Source organism: Tamandua tetradactyla, chromosome 5, assembly GCF_023851605.1.
Source record: "Tamandua tetradactyla isolate mTamTet1 chromosome 5, mTamTet1.pri, whole genome shotgun sequence".
Taxonomy (NCBI): Eukaryota; Metazoa; Chordata; class Mammalia; order Pilosa; family Myrmecophagidae; genus Tamandua; species Tamandua tetradactyla.
This window is the reverse complement of record NC_135331.1, coordinates 136289174-136316375: the sequence shown is the minus strand read 5'-3', so window position 1 is coordinate 136316375 and position 27202 is coordinate 136289174. Positions and strand designations below refer to the sequence as shown.

Genomic DNA, 27202 nt, shown 5'->3' with positions numbered 1-27202 from the left:
TCTAGATCTGTAAGAGAGTCAGAGGTTAACATAATATCATCCTAAACCACCAACCTGTGGCAAATGATAGGATTATGTAGATATTGCTGCCCTTTCCATGTGAAAACAAATTGGTTCTAGCTTTCCAAGGTCAATGGAAAAGAACACATTTGCCAAGTCCACCACACAGTGGTGCCAGTTTGAGAGGATGTATGTACCCTAGAAAAGCCATGTTTTAATCCTAATCCCATTTTGTAAAGGCAGCCACTTCTTCTAATCCCTATTCAATATTGTATGTTTGAAACTTTGATTAGATCATCTACCTGGAGATGTGACTCCACCCATTTGGGTAGGACTTGATTAGTTTACTGAAATCCTATAAAAGAGGAAACGTTTTGGAGAATGAGAGAGATTCAGAAAGAGCAAAGAAGAATGATATAACCATGAGAAGCCGTGAAAAGCAGGGAGAACCAGCCAGTGACCTTTGGAGATGAAGAAGGAAAATGCCCCCTGGGGAGCTTCATGAGACTGGAAGCCAGGAGAGAAAGCTAGCAAATGACATTGTTTTGGCCATATGTCCTTCCAGCCAAGAGAGAAACTGTGACTGTGTTTGCCATGTGCCTTCTCACATGAGAGAGAAACCCTGAATGTCATCGGCCTTCTTGAACCAAGATATCTTTCCCTGGATGCCTTTGATTGGACATTTCTACGGACTTGTTTTAATTGGACATTTTCTCGGCCTTAGAACTGTAAACTAGGAACTTATTAAATTCCCCCTTTTAAAAGGCATTCTGATTGTGGTATATTGCATTCCAGCAGTTAGCAAACTAGAACACTTCCCAAGGAAATAGTCAACTGGTATACTATATCAGTCATTGGTGGTACTGCAGCTTGTAGAGGAGAGGTGACTCAATTATTAAGTCCACAGTAATCACTGTGGTCCACATAGGGGGCCAGAATCACAGTCAAGGCACCAAAAGTACCAGGAGGTGCCATGGCCAAAATCATCTCCTTCATATGGGTGGTGAATAGCTCATCATCAGGGGTTCTATTCCAGACCTGGAACATTGTCCACCATATCCCTATTTCCTGGATGATTTGAACTAAGTCCATATACATAGTCCATTTACTTACAATCTCTGGGAGTTCTCCTGCATTTTACCAGACCCGTCAGGCCAGACTCATCAGCCAGTTGATCAATGAATGATTACCTTGTGCTAATCGTCAGCTTCTTTGTATACATTGTCATAGGATGGATGGGTAGTTATGGAGCCTAGCTGCACCATCTTTCTTTCTGCGATTTCCAGGCTGTTGACCCTATTGTCCCATGGGTATAACAGCCATGCCAGGAAGGTTTCACCAGGTTTTTGCCATACCTGTTTCACAAGATCCTGGACTCCCTCTGGAGTATATGCCATGTATGTTGTCTGATGGTGGCCCTGTGGTGGGCCTACTGGTCTACCCCCTGGAGCTAAGGGCTGGTTGTGCTCGACCTGTTGTTTTACAATGGGACAGGCATGAACTAATGGGGGAGTACCTGCCCGGGACAGCACTGACTCACTCCTGACTCCCTCTGTGCCAGGCGGCCCCAGCACTGCTGCTTCCTCTTCCAGGGCTTGGACCCAGGTTTCCAATTATTCTTGCCATTGCTGCAGTGTCTGGACATGTGCTTGCACTGCCAAAGCTTCCTTATGCTGTTCTCGCAGTATGGTTAAAAACCAAGACACTTTCCCCATGGTACTGCACTGGGGAACTAGGAGTTTGGCTTCAAGGTCCTTCAAAGCCTTAGCAATCACCTGCCGCTTGGGACCCACATGATCCCAAACCTCCAGAGCAGACCAAAGCAGCAAGACAGCTGCTATGGGATACCATAAACCTGTGGGGGGGGGGGGCACATCCCATCTGGTCCTTCGTCCTCTGGAATGGAGGGGCCACTCTCTGTATCCTGCTGACTATGTCAAATGTCAGGTCCCAACTCAAGGCTCAGTGGTTCCAGCCTGGAACTGAAAAGAAAGCATGAGGAGCCACTGGTAGAGTGGCCAGGCTATAATCATTCCCCTCCTACATAGCTATGGGTTTTTATACAATTGTTACACAAAGGTGGCAACATGCCAAAAGATTACATAACATATGCTGAGTCCTGGTTATATAAGCTGAACCATATTGACATGGAAGTTCTTTTGGCAGCCATCTTAGCAGACTGTTTATTTCTTCAAATATCCTGGGCCCCACGGCTTGAATTGTGAAGGAAAAGTTAATATGATTGCATTCTCCAGTGAAGAAGATTAGAGCATATGTAAGACTTTTCAGAAAACTTAACACGAAAATTTGGCTTTGATTAATCTTGCCCTCAAAAGAGAAATATGTGCTGATTACTAAAATACCTTATGACTCTGAAGTGTTGATTTTGCTGTTTGATGTCATTTTTCTTTATTATAAGTCCCCTTGAAATAATCAAGTAACTGAAAACAAGGTTTCAATTATAATAATCATATTTTCAAATACATACACCATTGTAATTTAGTGAAAATAAACTGAATTTAATTGAGTACGAATCTGTATGGAGAGCAAACTGATACAAACTAGAATCTTCTAGGATTATTTAATTAAATGAGAACAGATTTAAAGTAGTTTCAGAATTCAGAAAGATAAATTTTAGTGCCCTGTAATTATAGGACTCTAAATATATATAAGACTAACAATTCACATTTGGGCCTCCAAAGTCATACATTTAATGCTGTGATTCACACCAGCAAAGGTCCTATAATTTGATTCAACTATTCAATCAACACACCTTTAATAAGAATCAACTGTATGCCTTGAACTGTGCTAGGTGTGGGGATATAATAATGAGTAAAAGAGAGAGTTCTTGCTCTCGTGGAGTTTAATGAGAAATAATGCTCAAGCATCACTATAAATGCAATGCTTTTTTATGTGCCTTAAATTAATTAATTTAACCCCAGTAATATGTTTCTTTGTTGGACCATTCAAATCTAGGGATAGAGATACATTGTTCTTAAATTCCTTCCCAGGTGAGATATTTGAAAACTATACTAGGAGACCTGAAAACTAGGAAAGAGTTTAGTTTTCTTAGAAAACCAAAAGGATGAAAAACCTCTACATCATCTTATTCAATAATAGAATGGATAAGGCACATGATAACTATGTACAAAAGCCTTCGTAGTCTATAATAGTACTCTCTGTTCTAATTTTATTTTAAAGCCTTTTCCTGATTGTGATAAAAAGAAAACTTAGAAAATAGTGGCCAAAAAGAATATAAAAACATTATTCAGAATTCAATCACTCAGAAATAATCATGTTTAACATTTTGGTGTATTCCCTTGATTTTTTTTGTAAATACATACATACTATTTGCAAATATATTTATTATATTTATTTGCAAATATATTACAAATATACCAAAGTTAGCATACAGTTAAATTTTTTTTCAGTTTTAGATATGGAACACTTCATGAATGTGCGTGTCATCCTTGCACAGTGGCTGTGCTAATCTTCTCTGTTTTGTTCCAATTTGAGTATATGTGCTGCTGAAGCAAGCACAGTTAAATTTTTAATGTACAGTTTTACAATCTGGATTTTTACAGTTTATATGAAAAATAAACTTTTCTCCAATAACTTCTAAAATGTTATTTTTATTGGGGGCTTAATAATCCATTATAAGAATGTTTCAAATTTTATTGTAAAATTTCTCTGTTTTTGGAAAACGGTTGTTTCTCCTTTTTCCTATTATATAAAATGCTGTGATAAACATCTTGATACACACATTAACTTATTTAACTTTATGTTTGATTATTTTCTTAGGATAGAAAGGATTCTTTTCTTAGGATTAGAAGAATTATTGGATCAAGAGATATCTAAATATTCAAAGCTGTTCATACATGTTGCCAAATTCAGTGCTTTTTAAAATGATTGAATTTAAGTTTAACAGCTCCTTGGTTATTACAAATTTCTTATACTACAAGAAATTGTCTCTAGGGCAAAGGGATAAAATTAAAATTTAGGAGAAAGTGAATCTAACATGATAACACGCTGTGAGGTATAAGTCAGCCAAGAAAATGTGATTGAAAAATTTTAAAAGTCCTTTATGCTTCAGCCAGGACAGGTTTCCCACATGCCCTGTGTTAGCTTGTTCTATTCTCCTGTGAGCTCCTAGCCACTCATAAATGGAAACATTTGCCTTGCTCTACAGTTTCTCCCGAGCATGGCTCCTGGCACGTCAGCAGCTATTTGAAAGACAATCTGGTACTACTAGCTCAGGAAATTGAAAGTTTTAAATGATGAATTTTAACTGTGTTTTAAACTGCAAGCTTTGGAAGAGATAAAGGAAACAAAAAGCCATCCTTCTTTTCCCCATCACAGCCACAAATCAACCCCTCCTCACGGATTCTGGGATCTTTTGTAGTATATTAAGCTTCTGGGGTTTAGAATAATGGCTCTGCTTGACTAATGAACAAGATTAGTCTAGAGAAAAAAAAAATCAAGATTGAAGGCACAACTTATTGCCAGAAAATTTTTGTTTTGTAAAGGGAAATGCAAGTGGACTTCTTGTTTCATATACCTGGGGCACTGGTGAATCATTAATCACAGCTGTGCTCCCTTACAGCCGTCGGTTTCTAGCAAGTGCTGGCATTCCAGGTCTGCATAGTTGGAAAAAAGAGCTCCCAGAAAGTAGGAACATCATTCTCCTCTCATGCTGATTACAAATCCAACATATTTTCATTTAGCTAGTCTCCTGGGAAAAAAAATTTTTCGAATTGCTTAGTACAATTTTCCTTATTGCTAGTCGCTGGGCTTTCTCAGTGAGAGACAGGAAAAGGAGATGGAAGATAAGTAATTTTTTACATAAGGAACAGCCCAGCAGGATATTTGAATGGGAGCAATTTAGACCTTATCCTTACCTGTCATTTACAGGAAAAACTTAAGAGCATGTTACTCCCTCTATAGCTGCACCGTGTTTCTTCTTGATTGTTTGTTTCCCAGATGAAGGAATCAATAAACCTAAAATGAATTCAAATGGAGTAAATATTACTGGCTGAATCGCTCAATTTCAAATAGCCCCATGAGGATTTCACATTAAATGGTAGCCTTTTGTCCTATAAAAGAAAGTTTACTTTTCATACTATCCTGCAACTTCTCAACAAAATATCTCACTTCTTCCCAGAGCATGTCTCACACAGAAACAAAACATGGTTTGCCAGTTCCCAAACTCACGTCTTCAGTAAAACTGTCAATGACCCTCCTTTTTAAAAAATATTTTTGCTTGGACAATCCTTTAAACCACTCCTTCAGCAATTCCCAATCCTACCCCCTTTTTCACTCTTCTTAGGTCCAGCATGATCGATGATGCATCAAGTGTAGAAACCATTGTTTATTATCCTTTCAGAGACCACACACATAGCGTATCTGTTAGTTGTTCTCCAGTCGGTTTGCTGTAAGATGAAAATGTCCTAGGCTTAATGAAGCAAGTAGCATTATTGTATTATGATTTGAAGTATGACAGATATTTTCTTTTTAGGACAATTCTAAAATCTCATAATTAAATATCAAGGTCCAAAAAAAAAAACACCTGAAAATGAAAAACAAGAAAAGAAAAAATTTTAGAGATCAACCTTTAACTTAGAAGAAACTTGGGTCAGTTGCAGATCATTATAGGAGTTTATAGAAGTTCTCCCACACAGAGTTAAAAATCTATCACATACCCTATGTTACTGGGGAGCTGTCTTCTTCCTGGTTGAGATTTTGGTAGAGTTCTACTCCTCTCAGCTTCCCCAGAGCAATCACAGTTGTTTCATACACTTTAGCAGCATAGGTTGAATATATCCAGGAGCTGAGGCTATTAATGACCACATTGTGAATTCTCTCATCCCTCCAGAATTACTAAAGTCAGGACAAATGCTGATATTCATTACCCAACCAGAAGTGTCAGCCCAGAGCCCAGGAGAAAGCTCCAAAAGAGGATCATTTTGTCCCAAAGGGTAGGAAAATGAGTGTGAGGGGAAATAGTTGATGAAATTCAGGCCTACCTACTCTTTTTACCCTGGATCCTGTCCTGGATCCTAAGATAACATCTGGGACTATGGAAGAAAAAGCAGAGTTAAGGCTCTAGTTCTGTCTCTAAATGACAGCTTGATGCTATCACTTTTGAGTGCTCTGTCTGGTATTACACTTTGTAATGGTACCAGGTACTACCATCAAGTGGAACCTCAAAGTTCCACATAGAATCTGTGCTCAAAGTCTGTCTGAGTAGCTAGTCTCTTACCTTCTGTGGCCCCTCCGAATAAAAGAGACATGCTGCATGAGAAATTTCTCTGGGATGTTCGTTGGGTTAAATCATCTGTGAAAGGGAAGACAAATCCAACACATGGAGTCCCTCAAAGAGAACAGCAAAAGTTTGAATAGTTCTTGGCTGCATGATGAAGACAGTGTTAAATTGTAGAAATCAGAATTAGAGATACCTTTTTTTATTTTATAATGTAATATAACCGTTATAGAAAATCTAAAAAAAAAGAATGCAGAACAGTATAGAAAAAATAAAATGACCTTTGATATCATAGCAAATATTGTAAGATTGTCTTCCCATTATGTTTTCTGTGTTTATATATAATATTTTCTTGAAAAAAAATGTGATCATACTATGTGTGCAGCTTTGTAGGTTCAATATAGAGTATCCTCATATCAAACATTCTTGTAAAACATGGTTATAAATAGTTACATAATAATATACCATGTATTAGTTACATAATAATATATCATGTATTAGTAGCATTATTTAACAATCCCCTGGTGATATTTCCAAGAAAGAAGTGGAAAAATACGAACTTTACTGTATCTCATTCTGTGAAAATGTTTTACATAATTTTATACAATGGGAGTGAAATGATGTTGAAATGATGTTAATATTTGGAGTATGTTCAGTTCAAATTCTCAGTAATACTTAGCATCAAAATAGCTGCTTCTGTATCTATAAATTCCTTGTTTGAACATATTAAACCAATATTTATATGACCTGCCAGGATTTGCTCCAAGTGGTTTCATACATCCCAATTTACTGTGCAGTTAGTTATGCTGGCTTGAAAGGATTATGTACCTTAGAAAAGCCATTTATTTATCCTGATCCATCATGTGGAGACAGCTTTCTTTTAATCTCTATTCAGTACTTTAGATTGGAAACTTGATTACATTACCTCCACGGAGATGTGACTTACCCAATTGTGAATATTAACATTTTATTAGATGGAGTTGTGACTACACCCATTCCTTTAAAAGAGGAAGTATTTTGGAGAAAGCTTCAGAATGATGGGAGCCATGGGCATGAGAGACGAGAGAGCCCATGCATCCGGAGACCTTTGGAGATGAATGCCTCTGGGGAAGCTTTATGAAACAAGAAGCCTGGAGAGAAAGCTAACAGATACTGCCATGTTTGCCATGTGCCTTTCCAGTTGAGAGAGAAACCTTGAACTTCATCTGTCTTCCTTGAGTGAAGGTAATCTCTTGTTGGTGCCTTAATTTGGACATTTTTATAGACTTGCTTTAATTGGGACATTTTCACAGCCTTAGAACTGTAAACTTGTACCTTATTAAATTCCCATTTTTAAAAGCTGTATATTAGCTATTTTCAATCAGAATTATCCAAAACAAAATTCTTTGTTTCTACACTCCACACACACATATTTCTCTCCACATGAAACTAAGAGTCTTCCTCAATTCCTTTCCTAACTTCTTCTGTTGTAACCAAACCTCCAATATATACCCCAATATATGCCACTGCTTTCCATCTCCACCTATCATTTTAATCCTAGCCACCATGATTTCTTGTCAAGTTGATACCATTTGCTCTCCATTGGCCCTCCTGCTTTCACTTTCCTCTCCTTCCACTAAGCCAATAAAAGCAAAAGCGAAAAAAAGTTCACATCCCACCTCTGTTTAGTCTTCTAATGGCTTAAATACATCACACAAACATCACTTTCTTATTGAAACTTTTCATCACCACTTTTTCTAACAATGCCTGGCCACACTCTATCATACTATCACTTTATTTTCTTTGTTCTGCTTTCCACTGGTATTGTTTTGCTTATTCTGTTGTTCATTTGTATACTGTTTATTCCTCCACTAACTATGCGATGTTCTTGTTCAGGGGAAAATCACATAGTACTTGGAAGAGAGTTGCTTTTCAATAAACAATTGTCAAATGAGTGAAAGAAAATCTTTCAAGGAGCCGCAATATATAAAGAGCTCAGGGCCTAGGCGCTATGTTGAAAAGGAGGAGCTGAAGAAAGGAATGAGTTGTGGTGATAATAAATGGAACCCCCAATTGGCCCTCACTTCAGCTCTCGGACTCCTGGAAAACAATGTGAAAAACTGTGCTCTAGTGCTAAATTGGATACATTGGAGATGAGACACTTTTGCAGGGAAGAGTAAGCTGAGCTGTCCTGGATGACAACAATCTTTAAAAGAGTTTTACAATACCTCTGAAATATATCAATAATAAGAGTACAAGTTAACACCAATTTCTGTTCATGGCTTGTTTTAGTTTGTTAATGCTGCTGGAAATGCAATATACCAGGAATGGGTTGGCTTTTACAAAGAGAATTTATTAAGTTACAAGTTTACATTTCTAAGGCCATAAAAATGTCCAAACCAAGGCATCCAGAGAAATATACTTTGACTCAAGAAAGGGCCGATGACGGTCAGGGTTTCTCTGTCAGCTGGGAAGGTACATGGCTGTGTCTGCTAGCTTTCTCTCCTGGTTTCTCATGTCAAATATTTTCCCTGGGCATATTTTCTTTCGGCATCTCCAAATGCCTTTGTCTCTGTCAGCTCTGAAGCTTTTTCCAAAATGCCTTCCTCTTAAAGGGCTCCAATAAGTGACCCACCTTGAATGGATAGAAACACAACTCCGTGGAAACCATTTAATCTAAACAACCCACCACCAATTGGGTCGGTCACATCTCCATGGAAGCCATTTAATCAAAAAGATCTTACCCAACAATATTAAATCAAGATCAAAGAACATGGCTTTTCTGGGATACACAACAATTTCAAACCAGCACTTGGCTCTATACATTACTTACAAAATGTTTTCTCCTATTGAGGTGGGGGCCTCAAATAGTAAAAAGCAAAAAACAAAAAACTCACTTTGCAACAGCCAAACCATCTCTCTTGGGTAGTTTTGTGACAGGTATTTGAACATTTATTTGGACAGCCATCAGCCAGGTCTCCAACTTTCATGCCAACTAGCATTTTCTAAAAGTTGGTAATCATTCAGTAATATTAAAAAAAAAAAAACTATTTTCTAGGATCAAGTTATTTAGTTCATAATCAAAAGTATAAAAGATTTATCTCCAAAAAAGTTGTCTTGTTTAGAAATTTGCACATAATAAATTTCTTATTCTAAACATTAAGAAAGACATGTATAATTTATAAGAAAAGATATTAGGTTCTTCCCACAATCCAAAAACACAAATACTTTTTGAAAATATTGATTTATAGCATTATCTTTTCCAGAACATTAATATGTCTTGATCTTGCCTTGAATAAGTGCTTGCCATTCTCAAGGGATTATGTGTCATTTTACAAGAGCTCTGAGCTCCTCCACCTCATAAAGACACCTGAATCCTAAACCAATAGCTAGTCTCCTTCACAAGGCCTGACGCTCTATTCATTTCCTGCCTTTTTGAATGATCTAATTATTTTAGATTGTGTGCATCCAGATTACTCCTGAGTAAATATCCTAAATATCAAGATGAAGAACCAAAGATTTCCAAAGATATCTTCTGTGTTTTTAAAATTTATGTAGAATCATCTTTTTCTTCTTTAAATATTTTTATTGAGAAATCTTCACACACATACGGTCCATACATGGTATACAATCAATGGCTAACAATATCACATAGTAGCGTATTCATCATCATGATCATTTTTAGAATGTTTGCATTACTCCAGAAAAATAAATGAAAAGAAAAAATAAAAAATCCACACATCTCACGTCCTTAGGCCTCCCTTTCCTTGACCATGCATAAAAATAACCTCCAGGCTAACCTCTTGACTCTGAAATATCTCAGTCACTGAAACTTTATTGTGTCACACTTCTCTCTTCACCTTTTTTAGTCAAGAAGTCTTAATCCCATGATGCCAGGTCCCAGCTCATCCCTGGAGTTCTCTCTCATATTGCCAGGGATATTTACATATATTTCAATCTACTCAACTGTTAACTCTTTATCTCTCCCCACTATTTATTTATTTTTTTAATCCTTATTGTTATACTGTCCATACCCTGGATAAAAGGATCATTAGGCACAAGGCTTTCACAATCACACAGTCACACTGTAAAAGCTAGTTGTTATACAATCATCTTCAAGAGTCAAGGCTACTGGAACACAGTTCAGCAGTTTCAGGTACTTTCCTCCAGCCTCTCCAATACACCATAAACTAAAAAAGGATATTTATATCATGCATAAAAATAACCTCCAGGATAACCTCTTGACTCTGAACTCTCTCAGCCACCGAACTTTATTGTGTCGCATTTCTCTCTTCACTTTTTTGATCAAAAGGCTTTCTCAATCCCATGATGCTGGGTCCCAGCTCATCCCTGGAGTTCTCTCTCATACTTCCAGGGATATTTATATGTCTAGGAGTCATGTCCCATGTAGGAGGTGGGGCAGTGAGTTCCCTACCAAGTTGGCTTAGAGAGAGAGAGGCCACATTTGAGCAACAAAAGAGGTTCTCTGGAGGTAACTCTTAGGCCTAATATTAAGTAGGCCTAATATTAAGAAAACCATTAGCAATAGCCTATCCTTTGCATAAATAAGTTTCATAGGGGTGAAACCTAAAATAAAGGGCTTGGCCTATTGAATTGGTTGTCCCCACTGCTTGTGAGAATATCAGGAATTCCCCAGATGGGGAAGTTGAATATTTCCTTCTTTCTCCCCAGTTCCCAAGGGGATTTGCAAATTCTTTTTTATTCTCTGCCCAAATTACTCTGGGATATACCGGGACATCACACTAACCTGGACAAACCAACAACATCTTATGCTCTATTAAAGATTCCATATAATTATGATGTTCAAAATAAGCTGATAATACAAGTAGTAGCTAGGGTTCTCTAGAGAAACAGGATCAGCAGGAGATATCTGTAAATACAAAATTTATAAACGTGTCTCACGTGGGGATGTAAGAATCCAAGATCTTTAGGACAGGCCACGAGCTGGCAGCTCCAATGAAGATCTGCAGTGAACTCTCAGGAGAGGCTGGCTGGCTGAAGAAGAAAAGAATGACTGTCTTTTCTAAATCCTCATTAAAAGGATTCTGATGATTAGATTAAACATCACTCATTGTAGAAAACACTCCCCTTAGCTGATTGCAAATGGATTCAGCTGTGGATGCAGCCAATGTGGACATGATTTAAGTCCATGAAATGTTCTCACAGCCAAAGATAGGCCAGCACTTGCCCAACTAGACAACCGGGCACCCCCACCAGAAGCACACTAAGTCCCTCCAGAATAGGGTGCAAGTCCTTGGGTAATATTCACTCTTAAACTTGATAACCTATGATTTAAATGCATGAACAAAGCAGTTTATGTCATATGATAAAGAGGATAACATAAAGAGGAAAACGGAAATATTTGACATAGGTAAAAATACATAGATGCTAATTATAAAGCAAGGAAGAAATATTCATACCATTACGGTCTTCATTTCTGTAACTGATCACATGGTTGTATTTCATATTTATCACTACCTTCTTCCACTACTCATTCCATGACCACTTTGTTCATGAGCCCATAGGGCAATGACAGGAGTGGCTGGGGAAAGAGGCTGACTGGTATTCACAGAACAGGTCATCTTATCCATTTGATCATTAAAAACCTTCTTCTGCCTAATATAACTTATGTAGATAGTTGGTTGAACAACATAAGTACATGGAACCTTGGGTAGGACATTAGATTTTATTGGTTTGCCCAGAGTGATGTTCCGATGAATCCCAGAATGATTTGATCAGTGAGTGGAAAAGTATTTGCAAAGTCCCCTTCGGGGAATGGTGAGAACGGGGGAAAATTCAACCTCCCCAAGTTGAATTATTGATATTCTCACAAGCAGTGCTGACAACAAAAGTTATAGGCTGAGCCCCCAGTCTTGGGGTTTGTTCACATGAAACTTAACCCCACAAAGGATAGGTCAAGCCTACTTAAAATTAGGCCTAAGAGTCACCCCCAAGAGAACCTCTTTTGTTGCTCAGATGTGGCCTCTGTCTCCAGCCAATACAACAAGCGAACTCACCGCTCTCCCACTGTCTATGTGGGACATGACTCCCAGGGGTGTGGACCTTCCTGGCAAAGTGGGACAGAAAACCTAGAATGAGCTGAGACTCAACATCAAGGGATTGAGAAAAACTCTTGAATGAGCTGAGACCCAGCATCGAGGGATTGAGGAAACCTTCTCAACCAAAAAGGGGAAGAGTGAAATGAGACAAAGTGTCAATGGCTGTGAGATTCCAAACAGAGTCGAGAGGTTATCCTGGAGGTTATACTTACGCATTAAGTAGATATCACCTTGTTATCCAAGATGTAATGGAGAGGCTGGAGGGAACTGCCTGAAAATGTAGAGCTGTGTTCCGGTAGCCGTATTTCTTTATAGTGATTGATAATGATATAGCTTTCACAATGTGACTGTGTGATTGTGAAAACCTTGTGTCTGATGCTCCTTTTATCTACCTTGTCAACAGACGAGTAGAACATACGGAATAAAAATAAATAATAGGGGGAACAAATGTTAAAATAAATTCAGTTTGAAATGCTAGTGATCAATGAAAGGAGGGGTAAGGGGTATGGTATGTAAAATTCTTTTTTTCTTTTTCTGTTGTCTTTTTATTTCTTTTCCTGAATTGAAGCAAATGTTCTAAGAAATGATCATGATGATGAATATGCAACTATGTGATGATACTGTGAATTACTGATTATATATGTAGAGCAGAATGAGCATATATTAAGGATGCTTGAGTTTCTTGTAATTTTTTTTAATTAATAAAAAATTATTAAAAAAAAAAACCTTCCTCTGCTGAAGTCACCTTCTGGTGCACATTCATATAGGACACAAATATCTTCATATTTTTAGCCCACTCAGAAAGGTCTGTCCACAATACCTGTTCCCCGACCTCTTTGTCACCAATCTTCCAATCACGCTCTTTCTAAGTCCTGACCATCCAGCCAAACCATTAGCAATAGCCTATGAGTCAGTATACAAACACACCTCTGGCCAGTTCTCCTTCCAAGCAAAATGAACAACCAGGTGCACTGCTCAACGTTCTGCCCACTGGGAGGATTTCACTTCACCGTGTCCTTCAGGGACATCCCAGAAAGGGGTTATGGTGCTGCAGCTCTCCACTTGTGGATGGTACCTGCATATCATGCAGAACCATCTGTAAACCAGGCTCAACTTTTTTCTTCCTCAATCAACTCACTGAAAGGAATCCCTAAGAGGCCATAGCTCTGGTCTGGGAATGAGAAGGTAATGTGGCAGGAGGGAAGACCATGGGCATTTGGGCCACTTCCTCATGTAACTTACTTGCGACTTCAGGACCTGCTCTGACCCTATTTCATGTGCACCATTTCCATTTTATGATGCAGTGCTACCGTGCATGCCCAACTTTATGACTTGGTGGGTCAGACAACACCCAGCTCATGATAGGCAACTCAGGTATCATGGTAACTTGGTGGCCTATGGTTAAGTGGTCAGTCTCTATTAAGGCCCAGTAGCAGGTCAAAAGCTGTTTCTCAAAAGGAGAGTAGTTATCTGCAGCAGATGGTAAGACTTTGCTTCAAAATCCTAAGGGTCTGCATTGTGATTCTCCTATAGGGGCCTGCCAAAGGCCCCAGACAGCATCTCTATTTGCCACTGACACTTCCAGCACTGTTGGATCTGCTGGATCCCAAGTGGTGCTGGAAGTGGTGCCACTTCTGCAAGTGGCAGAGAAATTTGCACAGCAGCCTGGATCTTTTGCAGAGTCTCCTCTTGTTCAAGTCCCCATACAAAATTAGCTGCTTTTCTGGTCACTTGATAAATGGACTGGAGTAACACATGCAAATGAGGAATATGTTGTTGCCCAAATCCAAAGAGACTAACTAGGCATTGTATCTCTTTTTCGGTCATAGAAGGGCCAGATGCAGCAACTTATCCTTCACCTTAGAAGGGATATCTCAACATGCCCCACACCACCGGACACCTAGAAATTTCACTAAGGTAGAAGGCCCCTGTATTTTTGTTGGATTTATTTCCCATCCCCTGACATGCAAATGCCTTACCAATAAGTCTAGAGTAGTTGCTGCTTCTTGCTCACTAGATCCAATCAACATGATATCATAAATATAATGGACCAATGTGATGTCTTGTGGGAGAGAGAAACGGTCCAGTTCCCCATGGACAAAATTATGACATAAGGCTGGAGAATTGATATACCCATGAGGTAGGACAGTGAAAACATATTGTTGACTTTGTCTGTGAAAGCAAACTGTTTCTGGCGGTCCTTACTAATAGCCATTGAGAAAAAAAGCATTTGCCAGATCAATAGCTACATACCAGGTGCCAGGGGATGTGTTGATTTGCTCAAGCAGTGACATCACATCCAGAACAACAGCTGCAATTGGAGTCAACCTGTTAGTTTATGATAATAGGTCTTACCATGCTCCCCATAATCCAGAGGCAGCTGGTTGATAGAATAGTGGAATGGTCTCTTGAAAACTCAATTGCAATGACAACTAGGTGGCACTACCTTGCAGGGCTGGGGCGATCTTCCCCAGGAAGCTGTGTTTGCTCTGGATCAGCATCCACTGTATGATGCTGTTTCTCCCACAGCCAGGATTCATGGTCCCAGAGCCAGAGGAGATTTTACCTTAGGATTGTCCATGCCCAAAGCTGAAGGTGACTTTGATGAGACTTTGTACTGGTTTTAACCTTGTATTATATATGTATTGTTACTGAAATGGTTCAAGGATTTCTGATATTGTGATGGAATGAATGTATTTTGCATATGGGAAAAACATGCCTTTTTTAGGGTCCAAGAGTGTGGAATGTGTTAGTTTGAAAGGATTATGTACCCTAGAAAAGCTATGTTTTAACTGTGATCCAATCTTGTGGGGGCAACAGTTTCTTTTAATCCCTATTCAATAATGTGGATTGTAATCCTTTGATTAGATTATCTCCATGGAGACATAACACACCCAACTGTAGGTATTAACGTTTTGATTAGATGGAGACGTGACTCCATCCATTCTGAGGAGTCTTGATTAGTTTACTGGAATCCTTCAAAGGAGGAAGCATTTTTGGAGAGAGACAGAGAAACAAGAGCATGAAGGAGCAACAGAGCCACAAGAACCCAGGCAGCCAGAGACCTTTGGAGATGAAGGAAAACACCTCCAGTGGAGCTTCATGAAACAAGAAGCCTGGAGAGAGGGCTAGCAGATGTCGCCACATTCGCCATGTGTCCTTCCAGTTGAGAGGGAAACCCTGAACTTCATCAGCCTTTCTTGAATGAAGGTAACCTTTTGTTAGTGCCTTAATTTGGACATTTTTATAAACTTGCTTTAATTGTGTCATTTTCACGGCCTTAGAACTGTAAATTTGCAACTTAATAAATTCCTCCTTTTAAAAGCCATTCTATTTCTGTTATAGTGCATTCCAGCAGGTAGCAAACTAGAACACAAGTTAAATTAAATAATGCACCACCCAAATATAAATTTTGCACCAAATAAACATCCCTACCTTTGGCCTCACACAGAAGTTGAATTTTTAAATATGAACCAAATCATCCTTTACTCTGTATTCTGATTTACCATAGTCCTGTCCAAATCAACTTCATTCACATCTATACTCCAAGTCTGATCACTTTCTCAACTTTTTAAGCAGTTGTTGTATGGGATAATGTTAATTTTCATAGCTTCAGTGCTCTTACTTGAGTCTTAGGTGTCATATACATTCCCAAAGTTTCAGGGAATGAATGGGTTATGCTCAAATAGCTCAGTATCTCAGGATTTAGAAATAACAACTACTGAATATGTGTGATTGCTGTAAGAGCTTACAATTTAGGAGCCTTTCCAATAGGCCCCAACCTGACTACACATACTCCTGACTTCAATAGAATCATCTTTTAAAACTTATATTTAAATATCTCCTAGTGATATTTTTACTTAATACACATTAGAAAATAGACCCATGCCTTTAATCATAGGCACAACACAATATTAATTGGTTGACAGTTCAAAGAAGGAAAAAACGAGAAATGGAAAAGACCCTTGGAAAGAACAAGCCCTTGGTATTAGTCAGGAATTTTTAGATACAGACAACCCATTTTAGGCTTAATATTTAGATACAGACAACCCATTGGTTGCCATAACTGAATGCCTAGGGGTAGAACTGGTTTCCAACAAAGCTAGAATTGAGGAATGAGGGATGTCACCGGGTTCAGTTTCTCTCATCCCTTAGCTTTCCCTGTCACTGTGTTGACTTGATTCTCTGTTCCACTTTTCAGAGCTTGAACAGCTTCCAGGCTTGTATCATTTTTACCAATATCTGTGTGAATAGCATGTGCCTTTCCCTCAACTGTCCTAGCAAAAGTGTGGTGGGTCTTTTTGGCTCTCCCTAAACCAGTCACAGCAACTGGAAGAATAGTTCATAGTGTTGTGAGAATTAAATAAAATATAGATAAAGCAGGTAAGTAGCAGACTCTCAATAAATTTTAAAGGTGAATTAATTCTCATTCCATTTCCTTTCTGACCCTTGAGTCCAGTCATTGTTTAAGCCACAATGACCACTGTCACCACTAGGTGACAGTAATGTGCTGGAAGCCAACCATGGGCTATCTTTTAGCCAGTAGGAAATTAAGAATTGGCAATTTGGTAGTTGAAGGAAAATGTGGAAGGGGTGAGAAGAACTATAAACCTAATTCCTGTTGCATTGAAACAAGGTTGTGTGATGTTGATCAAGGCACCTCCGTGGCCTGGATTTCCGCAAGTAAAACTTGTAGGCCAATTCTCCATTTGGTCAAAAAAATCTTTTTTTATTCTATAAAAGTGAATATTGTATTTTATAGTAATAGCCATAATCTCAGAAGCAAAAAACTGCTCACAAGCCTTACTCATTAATATACACTGTTTAAAATATGACTGAATAAAGTATAATCCATTCATTTATTGCTAAGTTATAGCTACCCCTAGGGGGCCTGAAAGAGTTCATGTAATTCCACAAGGTGACTAATGGACCCGCAGAGATGTTATACACAGCTCAGAAAATTGTCCTGAGGCATGCAATTCCAAAAGCTCACCATTAAAAAAGTCACACTGAACTGGCTTCAAAAGTATTTTTCAGTCCTGTAATTATGTTTTAATGTCAGGTTCTTAAAATGGCTTGGAAAAGAAGAAGCAGCTCAGAAAATTTTCAGGTCTGAAATGTGATAGGATTATCTGGAGCAGCAGGAGGATGAATGGGGAAATGGTGACATTTAATTGGGTTTAAGAACTAAAATCATAACTCTCCCCTGTTGCATGAATCAAACTTTATAACAAAGTTGAAATAAGATGATGTGATAAAAATTAGTATTTATCTAGTAAAATATATTTGAGGGGTACACTGTATGTGTTATTAGGGAATTCTTTACTATAAGGAAGTAGTTATATGCTAGTTCTAACTTAGTCAGTGTAAAAATTCTTGCAAAAGGAGGTCCAATTGAAATTCTAAAGCTGTTCACACATTTCTTCATTCCCTGGCGATGTGGAATAGCCTTGTGGAATACATGACCTTTTCTTCTCAGCATGCTCAGTTTTCAGGATAAAGCCTCTTGAATGCTTAAACCTGGAAGGTGTGGGAGAGTTTGTTCGTGATGTGTGGATCAAATGGATCAGGCTTTCTTCATCCTTTATTAATCCTGACTCTACTTTACCAAGTGCCTTGTAAAAGTGGAGGGATAATTAACTAACATGTTTATTCATTATTTTGCTGCTGTGGAAAGATTTGAACGAATTAGAGATGTTTTGTTTTCATTTCCCTATTTTCCCTCCCCCATTTAAAGGAAATGGCCAGGACTAGGAGCTCCTCTACTCTTGGTGATTTGTTGTGAGGTCAGAACAGAAAGCCCAAGTTATTTTAAGGGCCTGGAGGGCTTGTTAGAACACGGCTTGCTGAATTTCTGATCCAGCAAGTCTGGGGTGCAGCCAGAGAATTGGTATTGCTAACCCTAAGTCCTTAGTTAATACTAATGCTGCTGATTCTGAGAACTACTGCATTAAAGTAACTTCTCTTCCTATAACCTGAAAGCCACTCCTCTCTTTCAGAGCCTGGAGCCTGATGCCTGAACTCACTGAGAGAGTTATTCTGGGGACTGTGCATATTGTGAGTCCAGGAAAAACACGAAGGTCTGTAGATCCTGAATTTATTAAGAGTCAGTGTTCCATTCCTTTGCAGTCCCCAGGGAGAGGCCTGGGTGTCAGATGGAGGACGCTGCCCAGCACAAGTTGAGCCAATGTTCCCTGGGTGAATCCTTGCAGCGAACTGGTCCACAGCACCCATGCTACTAAGACATGTTAATTCGGGGGGCACCAGGTAAAACTTGCAGATTTTTATGTAAGCCCAGCCAGGATGAAAGGCGACAAATAAATGAAACTGAACTTTTTGCCAATACAATATGTACTAATACTGATCAAAAGCAGTGGGTCTCTCTGTCTGAAGCACTTAATGACCAATTCCAGAGACAGTGGAGTTTCAAAGTGTGAAGAGACAGCCTAGCAACCTAAAAGTCTGTCTCCCTGAACTGTAATAACTCTGATAGTTAGTTTTATAGTATCAAAAGATAGGCAGGTTTTAGGATAATGAGCACAATGGTTCAAGATGGTGAGATCAGAGATGATCTAATTGCAGGGCATGTACAGATTGATTACATGCTTCCTTAATATTGGGATGAGTGTGATTTTTTTAGTATTATGATGTTGAAAAACAGGATAAGGGGGTACAAGTGGGGTCAGTCACAAGGTTTTTACAATCACAAGATAAAGGCTATATAGTTATACAGACATTATCAGAGATCAAGGCAGCTGGATTACAGATCAGAAATTTCAGCTATTTCCCTCTATCTATTGCAAGATACTAGAAAGTGAAAAGAAACATCTATATAATGATTCAGTAATCGTAATCATTTATTAAGTCCTAACTTTTTAGTTATAGTATAGGGGGTGGCAGTCAGATTTAATCTTTTTTTTTTTCTTTGCATGGGCAGGCACCAGGAATTGAACCCCAGTCTCCGGCATGGCAGGCAAGAACTCTGCCTGCTGAACCACCGTGGCCCACCCGACAAATTTAATTTTATTTCAAGAAAATAAACTTGTACTCAACACTGAGTAAACTCCACACCCACTACCCAAATTTTTGGCTTATAGCACACTATCCAAATATATGAGCATTTGTGGCTGCCACCGCACTTCCCTCCTCTGTCCTGATCATATCTGGCACAGACACCCAGGAAACCAAGTTCTGCCCAGTCCACAGCGCTGCGTTCACAGGGGAGGGAGGAGCAGGGCTTCTGCACACAGCTCTGAGGATCACGCCCACCCATGCGTGCCCTGCCTGGGGGCAGATGGGCACTGAAACCCAGGCTGGCTTTGAGAAAGCGGTGTCTTCTCTCATTTTCTAATGAACACATACAGCTCATGCATAATAGAACCCAGTATGAATGTACAGTACTACATTTTATTTGGGCATTTTCCTGTTGACTTTCACATGATGGCTTCTTTTCACCATTGTAACTAATACCATTGTACATTTCTGCATATGAGTTAGATACTTAGAAGTGGAATTGCTCAACTACCTGAATTTTTCACTTGGCTTTTTCTCACTGAAATTTTACCTTTTGGAGATGCATGTGAGTTTAGAAGTAGCTTTTAAAAAACATGTTAAGTCCTTCGGCAGTATTCAGGCCATCATCCAAGCAGGTTGCTTTTCTGTGACTTGTAGTAGAGATGCACTGTTCTGGGCAAATGGAACAAAAATTAGAGAAGAATGAGCAAAGAATGAGGGAGGATACATTTGGAGAGACGAGGGGATGGGGGTTGGGGTACAATTCCCAACCACTAAAACTACATAAAAGCACTCATTTCTGGGGGTACTAGGAGATAGAAAATTGTCAAGAATTAACTTGTTGTATTTCAAAATTATAGCTCATCCAATCCCACTAAGAAAGAGGAAAAAACCAAGCAATTCCTTCTCCCTCTTACTCTTTCCTGCATTGCCATCCAGTCCCTGCCCTGGAACCCAGAGCCCAGCTGATGCCTGATCCGTCTCATTCTAGGTTAAATGGGCTTTGGGGGATCGTGTGGAAACTTCAATGTCATGTTTAGCATTGTTTCAGTAGGAAATGGATTTATCTTTCCAAACAATTGATTTAAGTATATTCTTTGGTCTCCAAAACATCAAGAGGAGCCTGTCTGCTTTTAAAGCTCAAACTTGAAGGACACCGGCCATCTCGCATCAGGGAGCACAATTAAAATGGAAATCAAATCACGTTCTAAAATTTCTAAAAAACGCTTCAATATGTATTTACTATAAGTCTTATTTGGGGGCTGGCTTGTATTATATTAAAAGCTAGACTGAAACACCATAAAATCCCCTTTCTCCTTTTCCCCTGTAAATCGTGTAGAGCCCCCAGGGCACCTCTGCTGAAAATGGCATAAGGAAGGACAGCCTGTGATCATCCTGGATGTCAGTAGGCAACAGAGGGGGAGATTTCACCATCAGCTGCAATGAACTGTTAAATCCCTGACTTGGTTTTTTAACATAATCAAGAAGAAAACAGCCGTGTTCCTCTTTTCCCTTCACTTGCCGGCATTTGTTTGAGCAGCAGGTAAATCACCTTTCAAAAAACTGTCATATCCAAGGGAAATCATCTGTTTTACATTAATTGTCCATTTAATCTCCAAGCCTCTATCCATTAAAATCCTCAGCCACTCATTTTATGTACTGTGCCCAAGACCTGCTGTCAGCTTTTCAATACAGAGCTGTTTCCTGCAACTGTCTTAATTGCTGTAAGTGCCTTTCCTTTGAGAAAGCAGTTGAGCATACCAATTAATACTAACTTTCTTTCCTTGGTAGGTTGAACAGGTAAGCCATGATGAGGACAGTTCAGCTGGTATTTACTCTAAGTTGCTAGAGAACTTTATGCCTCTTCTGCTCACTGTGCCTGATGACTTCAAATATATTTTGAATGGACGTAGTTGTCCATAAATTTACTATCCAAAATTATTGTGATGAAGGTTTTTAAAAATGCATGTGGCATTCTGAAGAACAGATTGGATGAAATTGACTTTGTTGATGGAAAAATTAAGCTTTCATCCATTCAGATTACAGCTCCAGGGACAGCAGAACAGTAATTTAATTATTGTAGCTACCTTATTATAACTGGCTCACCTGTCTTTAGCCTCATGGCTGCTGGCATATTTCAGGGTTGCTTTTAGAAATTTTTTATATATATGGAGGGAAATGAACATGTCATGTGGGGCTCAGAGGAAAACAGATTAATCTTCAACTTTCATGAAAGAATTAGGAAAACAAGTTTTGATTTATTTCTTTTAAAAATTGTACTATATCCCCATTATTATTATTGCATTGTATATATTATATTAATAATAAAATAGACAATCAATTAATATCAATATCTTTAAAGATATCATGGCAATATATCTATGAATTCAGATTTTAAAGAATAACTGTTGTTATTAATTGAATTTATTAAAAATTTAAAAATCTTTATCAAGGTTTGGTTTCACCTTGTAACTGAATTTGTTAATAAATAATAAATAACCCTATTTTTTATATATATATATATATATATTTTTTTTTTTGCATGGGCAGGCACCAGAAAGTTAATATACTTTTAAAGCAGTTTTATTAAGATATTTTCACATAGCATGCAATCCATCTGAAGTGAACAATCAATGGCTTTTAATATAATCACAGAGTTGTGCATTCATCACCACAATCAATTTTATAACATTTTCATTACTCCGAAAAGAAAAATCCCATACCCTTTATCATCTCTCAAGCCCTCTATCCTTTCTCATCTCTATATAACAATTAATGTAATTCTGTCTCCATAGATTTATTATATATACATTATATACAAATAGAATCATACCATATATAGTATTTGATTTCTTTTACTTGGCATAATATATTTTTTAAATTATTTTTTTAATTAGAAAAGTTGTAGATTTACATAAAAGTCATGTAAAAATGCAGCATGACCATATACTTCTCTATCGTAAACACTTTGCAATGGTGTGGTGGCTTTGTTAGAACTGATGAAAGAATATGAAAGTATTATTGTTAATTATAGTTCATATTTGCATTAGGTATATATTTTCCTATATATAACCTTATTATTTACACCTGAAATAGTGATGTATATTTTTTCTAATTCCTGAAAAAGCATTCTTATATTTGTACTATTAACCAGAGATGATCTACAACAGGGCTCACTGTGTCATACAGTCCCATGTTTCATCCTCTAGCTTTCCTTCAGTGACACACACAACCAAAACTTCCCATTTCAGCCACGTTCATTCACATAATTCAGTGCTGTTAATTACACTCACAATAATGTGCTACTGTCCTTACTATCCATTTCCAAACATTTATGATCAACCTAATTAGAAATTTTTCACAATTTAAGAATGAGCTCCCCATTCTCTTCCCCATTCTATCTCCTGGTAACGTATATTCTAGATTCTAATTCTTTGAGTTTGAGTGTTATAATTAGTTTATATCAGTGAGATCATACAATATTTGTCCTTTTGTATCTGGCTTATTTCATTCAACATGTCCTCCAGCTGCATCCATGTTACTTCAATCATCAGTACTTCATTCCTCCATATAGCTGAATAACATTCCAACTGTGCATATATACCACATTTTGTTTATCTGTTGATCAGTTGATAGGCACTTGGGTTGCTTGGGTTACTTACATATTTTGGAAATTATAATGCCACATGAACATTGGTATGCAAATGTCCACTTGCATCCCTGCTTTCAGTTCTTCTGAGTATATACCTAATAGCAGGATTGCCAGATCATATGGCAACTGTATACTTAGCTTCCTGAGGAGCTACCAAACTGTCTTTGAGAGTGGCTGCACCATTTTACATTCAGTGAATGCAAGATAGCAGTGAATGAGTGTTCCTATTTCTCCACATCCTGTCCAAGCGTTTTTGTGTTTTTAATAGTGGCCATTCTAGTAGGTATGAAATGATATCTCATTGAGGTTTTCATTTGCCTTTCCCTAATAGCTAGCATAGTTGAGCATCTTTTCATATGATTTTTGGCCATTTATATTTCCTCTTTGGAAGTATCTAATCAAGTCTTTTGTTCATTTTTAAATTAGGTTGTTTGCTGATTGTTAAGCTATAGGATTTCTGTATATATTCTGGATATTAAGTCCTTATCAGATATATGGCTTCTAAATATTTTTCCCCATTGCTAGGCTGCCTTTTCACTTTTCTTGACAATGTCCTTGTAGTAAAAAGTTTTTAATTTTGAGGAGGTCCCATTTATCTATTTTTTTCTTTTGTTGCTTGTGCTTTGGGTGTAAAGTCTAAGAAAACTTTAGCTACCACAACATCTTGAAAATTCTTCCCTACATTTTTTTCTAGAATTTATATGGTCTGGGTTCTTATATTTCAGTCTTTGATCCATTTTGAGTTCATTTTTGTATAAGATGTGAGATAGGGGTCCCCTTTAATTCTTTGTGAATATGGATGTTCAGTTCACACAGCAGTATTTGTTAAACATACTATTCTGTCCCAGTTGAGTTGACTTGGCAGCCTTGTCAAATATCAATTGGACATAGATGTGAGGATCTATATATGAACTCTCAATTTAATATCATTGGTCAATATGCCTATTTTTATGCCAGTATCATACTGTTTTGCCCACTGTAACTTTGTAATATGCTTTAAAGTCAGAAAGTGTGAGTCCTCCAACTGTGTTCTTCTTTTTCAAGATGTTTTTGGCTATTTGAGATTCCTTACCCTTCCAAATAAATTTGATAATTGGCTTTTCCATTTCTGCAAAGTAGACTGTTGGAATTTTGATTGAGATTGCATTGAATCTGTAAATCAATTTGGGTGGAAACTGACATCTTAACAATGATAAATACACACTGATCTTCCATTTACTTAGGTCTTTGATTTATTTTAGCAATATTTTATAGTCTTCCATATATCAAGCCTTTACATCCTTGGTTTAATTTATTCCTAGATACTTGATTCTTTTAGTTGTTATTGTAAACGGAATTTTTTTCTTAATTTCCTTCTCAGATTGCTCACTGAGTATAGAAACACTACTGATTCTTGTGTGTTGCTCTGGTATATGGTATCTTGCCATTTTGCTGACATCATTTATTAGCTCTAGTAGCTTTATTGTAGATTTTTCAGGACATTCTATATATAGGACCATGTCATCTGCAAATAGTGAAAGTTTTGCTTCTTCCTTTCCAATTTATCTCTTTTTCTTGCCTAACTTCTCTAGCAAGAACTTCTAGCACAATGGTGAATAACAGTGAAAACATGGGCATCCTTGTCTTGTCCCCAATCTTAGAGGGAAAGTTTTCATCTTTCACCATTGAGTATGATATTAGCTGTAGGTTTTTCATATGTGCTCTTTATTTTGTTGAGGATGTTTCCTTCTATTCCTTGTATTCTAAGTGTTTTTATCAAGAAAGGATGCTGAGTTTTGTCAAATGGCTTTTCTGCATCAATTGAGATGATCATGTGGTTTTTCTCCTCCAATTTGTTAATGTGGTATATTACATTAATTGATTTTCTTGTGTTGAACCACCCTTGCATTCTTGGGATAAAACCTGCTTGATTATGGTGTATAATTATTTTAATGTACTATTGCACTCAATTTGCTAGTATTTTGTTGAGGATTTTTGCATCTAGAGTTATTAGAAAGACTGATAAACAATTTTATTTTCTTGTTGTATCTTTATCTGGCTTTGCTATTAGGGCAATGCTGGTTTCATAGAATGAATTATTGTAGTATTCTTCAATTTTGTGGAAGAGTTTGAGCAGGATTGGTATTAATTCTTCTGGAATAATTGGTAGAATTCACCTGTGAAACCTCGTTTTAGGTTTTTCTTTGTTGGAAGGCTTTTGATGAATGATTCTATCTCTTTATTTGTAATTAATCTGCTGCACTCTTCTATTTTTTCTAGAGTCAGTGTACGTTATTCATGTGTTTCTAAGAATTTGTCCATGTCATCTAAGTTGTGTAATTTGTTAGTATACAATTGTTCATAGTGTACTCTTGTGATCCTTTTTATTTCTGTGGGGTAAGTAATAGTGTCTCCCCTCTCATTTCTGATTTTATTTATTTGCATCTTCTCTGTTTTTTCTTTGTCAGTCTAAAAAGGGTTTGTGAAATTTATTGATCCTCTCAGAGAACCAACTTTTGGTTTTGTTAATTCTCTCTATTGTCTTTTTATGCTCAGTTTCATTTATTTCTCTTCTAATCTTTGTTATTTCTTTCCTTCTGCTTGCTTTAGGATTAGTTTGCTCTTTTTTTTTCTAGTTCCTCCAGGAATGCAGTTAAGTCTTTGAATACAGTTCGTTCTTCTTTTTTAATGTAAGACTTTAATGCTATATATTTCCTTCTCAGCATTACCTTTGCTGCATTCCATACGTTTTGATATGTTGTGTTTTCATTTTCCTTTGTCTCAAGATATATTTACTGATCTCTTTTGCAATTTCTTCTTTGACTCATTTATTGCTTAACTTCCATATATTTGTGAATTTTACAATTCTCCACTTGTTATTAATTTCCAGCTTCATTCCATTATGATCAGAGAAAGCAATTTGTATAATTTCAATCTTTTAAATTTATTGAGACTTGTTTTGTGGCCCAACATGTGATCTGTTGGAGAATGACCCATGTGCACTTGAGTAGAATGTAATATCCTGCTATTTTGGGTACTGTAAATGTCTATTAGGTCTAGTTCATTTACCATGTTATTCAAGTTCTCTGTTTCCTTATTAGCTCTATTAATATTTGATAAGTATCTGTGTATTGATTTTTCTTTATTGCATTGAAGCATTTAAAAAATGCACACAGACTGGTTTAAATTGCAAGATATTAAGAAAGTCAAAAAGAGAATTTTATGTTTCCAACTGGGAAAATGCCCACTTTTGCAATCAGCAAATTATTTCTAACAAAAATTAGCTGCTCCCCTGGAAACATTTAAAATGGGTGACCTCTGATTCTGAGGCCCTCAGCCTTCCTTCCAAGCCAGCCCTAACCTGGCAGCTCCTCCTTCTACACTGTCCCCTCCCCTCACCCATCTGAAGGACCATCCTGTGTCCCATCCCTTGCTGGTTTCAAAGTATTAATGAAGACAGCTATTCAGATTTAGGATTTTGATCTTTTCAGGGGGGGTTTCATCTTCATCATTTTTATTGTCTTCAACATCCTCTTCAGTCAGTATTTTTGAGAGCAGACTGAATAGACCATAAAGTCCTCAAGACTTTATGTCTTGAGAGGCATTGTAAATAATCTTCCCAGGTAGTGACCTTCCACTTGTTGGTGGGTCAGACCTTCTAATTAATTCCACAGGTATTACTTCTGCATCATGGGCATATAGTGGAGCATCATTTAATCTTTATAGAGGGAAATTTTTTTTTATCATCCCTGAGTTACAGACTTGTGTGTAATACATATCATTTACTATGTTAGAAATGAAAATTGAAGAATTTTTTAAACACAGTAATGCACAAAGAAAAATAACATCATCACTCATCATGAAGCCTCTGGAAAACTCCACTGTTTGCTCGTGAGAAAATATGAGTAAAAGGGCAAATAACATCTAAGTATTATTATAAGTTAAGCTCACAGGACTTAAAAGGTGTTAGGGTCCCAGAGGTCCCAGACTACACTTTGAGAACCACTGCTTTATATATTCAGTTCTTATTTTTGCTCTGTTTCTCATTTGTACTAGTTGAAACTGTTGTGTATCCCCAGAAAAGCCATGTTCTTTAATCCTCATTCAATACTGCTAGGTGGGATCCTTTTTATTGTTTCCATGGAGATGTCACCCACCCAGTTGTGTGTGGTACCTTTTGATTAGGTGGTTTTCATGGAAATGTGTCTCTGCTTATTCAAGGTGGGATTGTTTATTGGA

At 37.6% G+C, this 27202-nt stretch overlaps 1 non-coding gene across 1 annotated transcript; it reads right to left on the bottom strand.

Annotated features, from left to right (window-relative positions):
• Nucleotides 1-3433: 3433 nt before the first annotated feature.
• Nucleotides 3434-3540, bottom strand: LOC143685329 (U6 spliceosomal RNA). The gene has a single exon (XR_013176575.1). It is a non-coding gene; the product is annotated as a U6 spliceosomal RNA (small nuclear RNA).
• Between the last annotated feature and the right edge of the window lie 23662 nt (nt 3541-27202).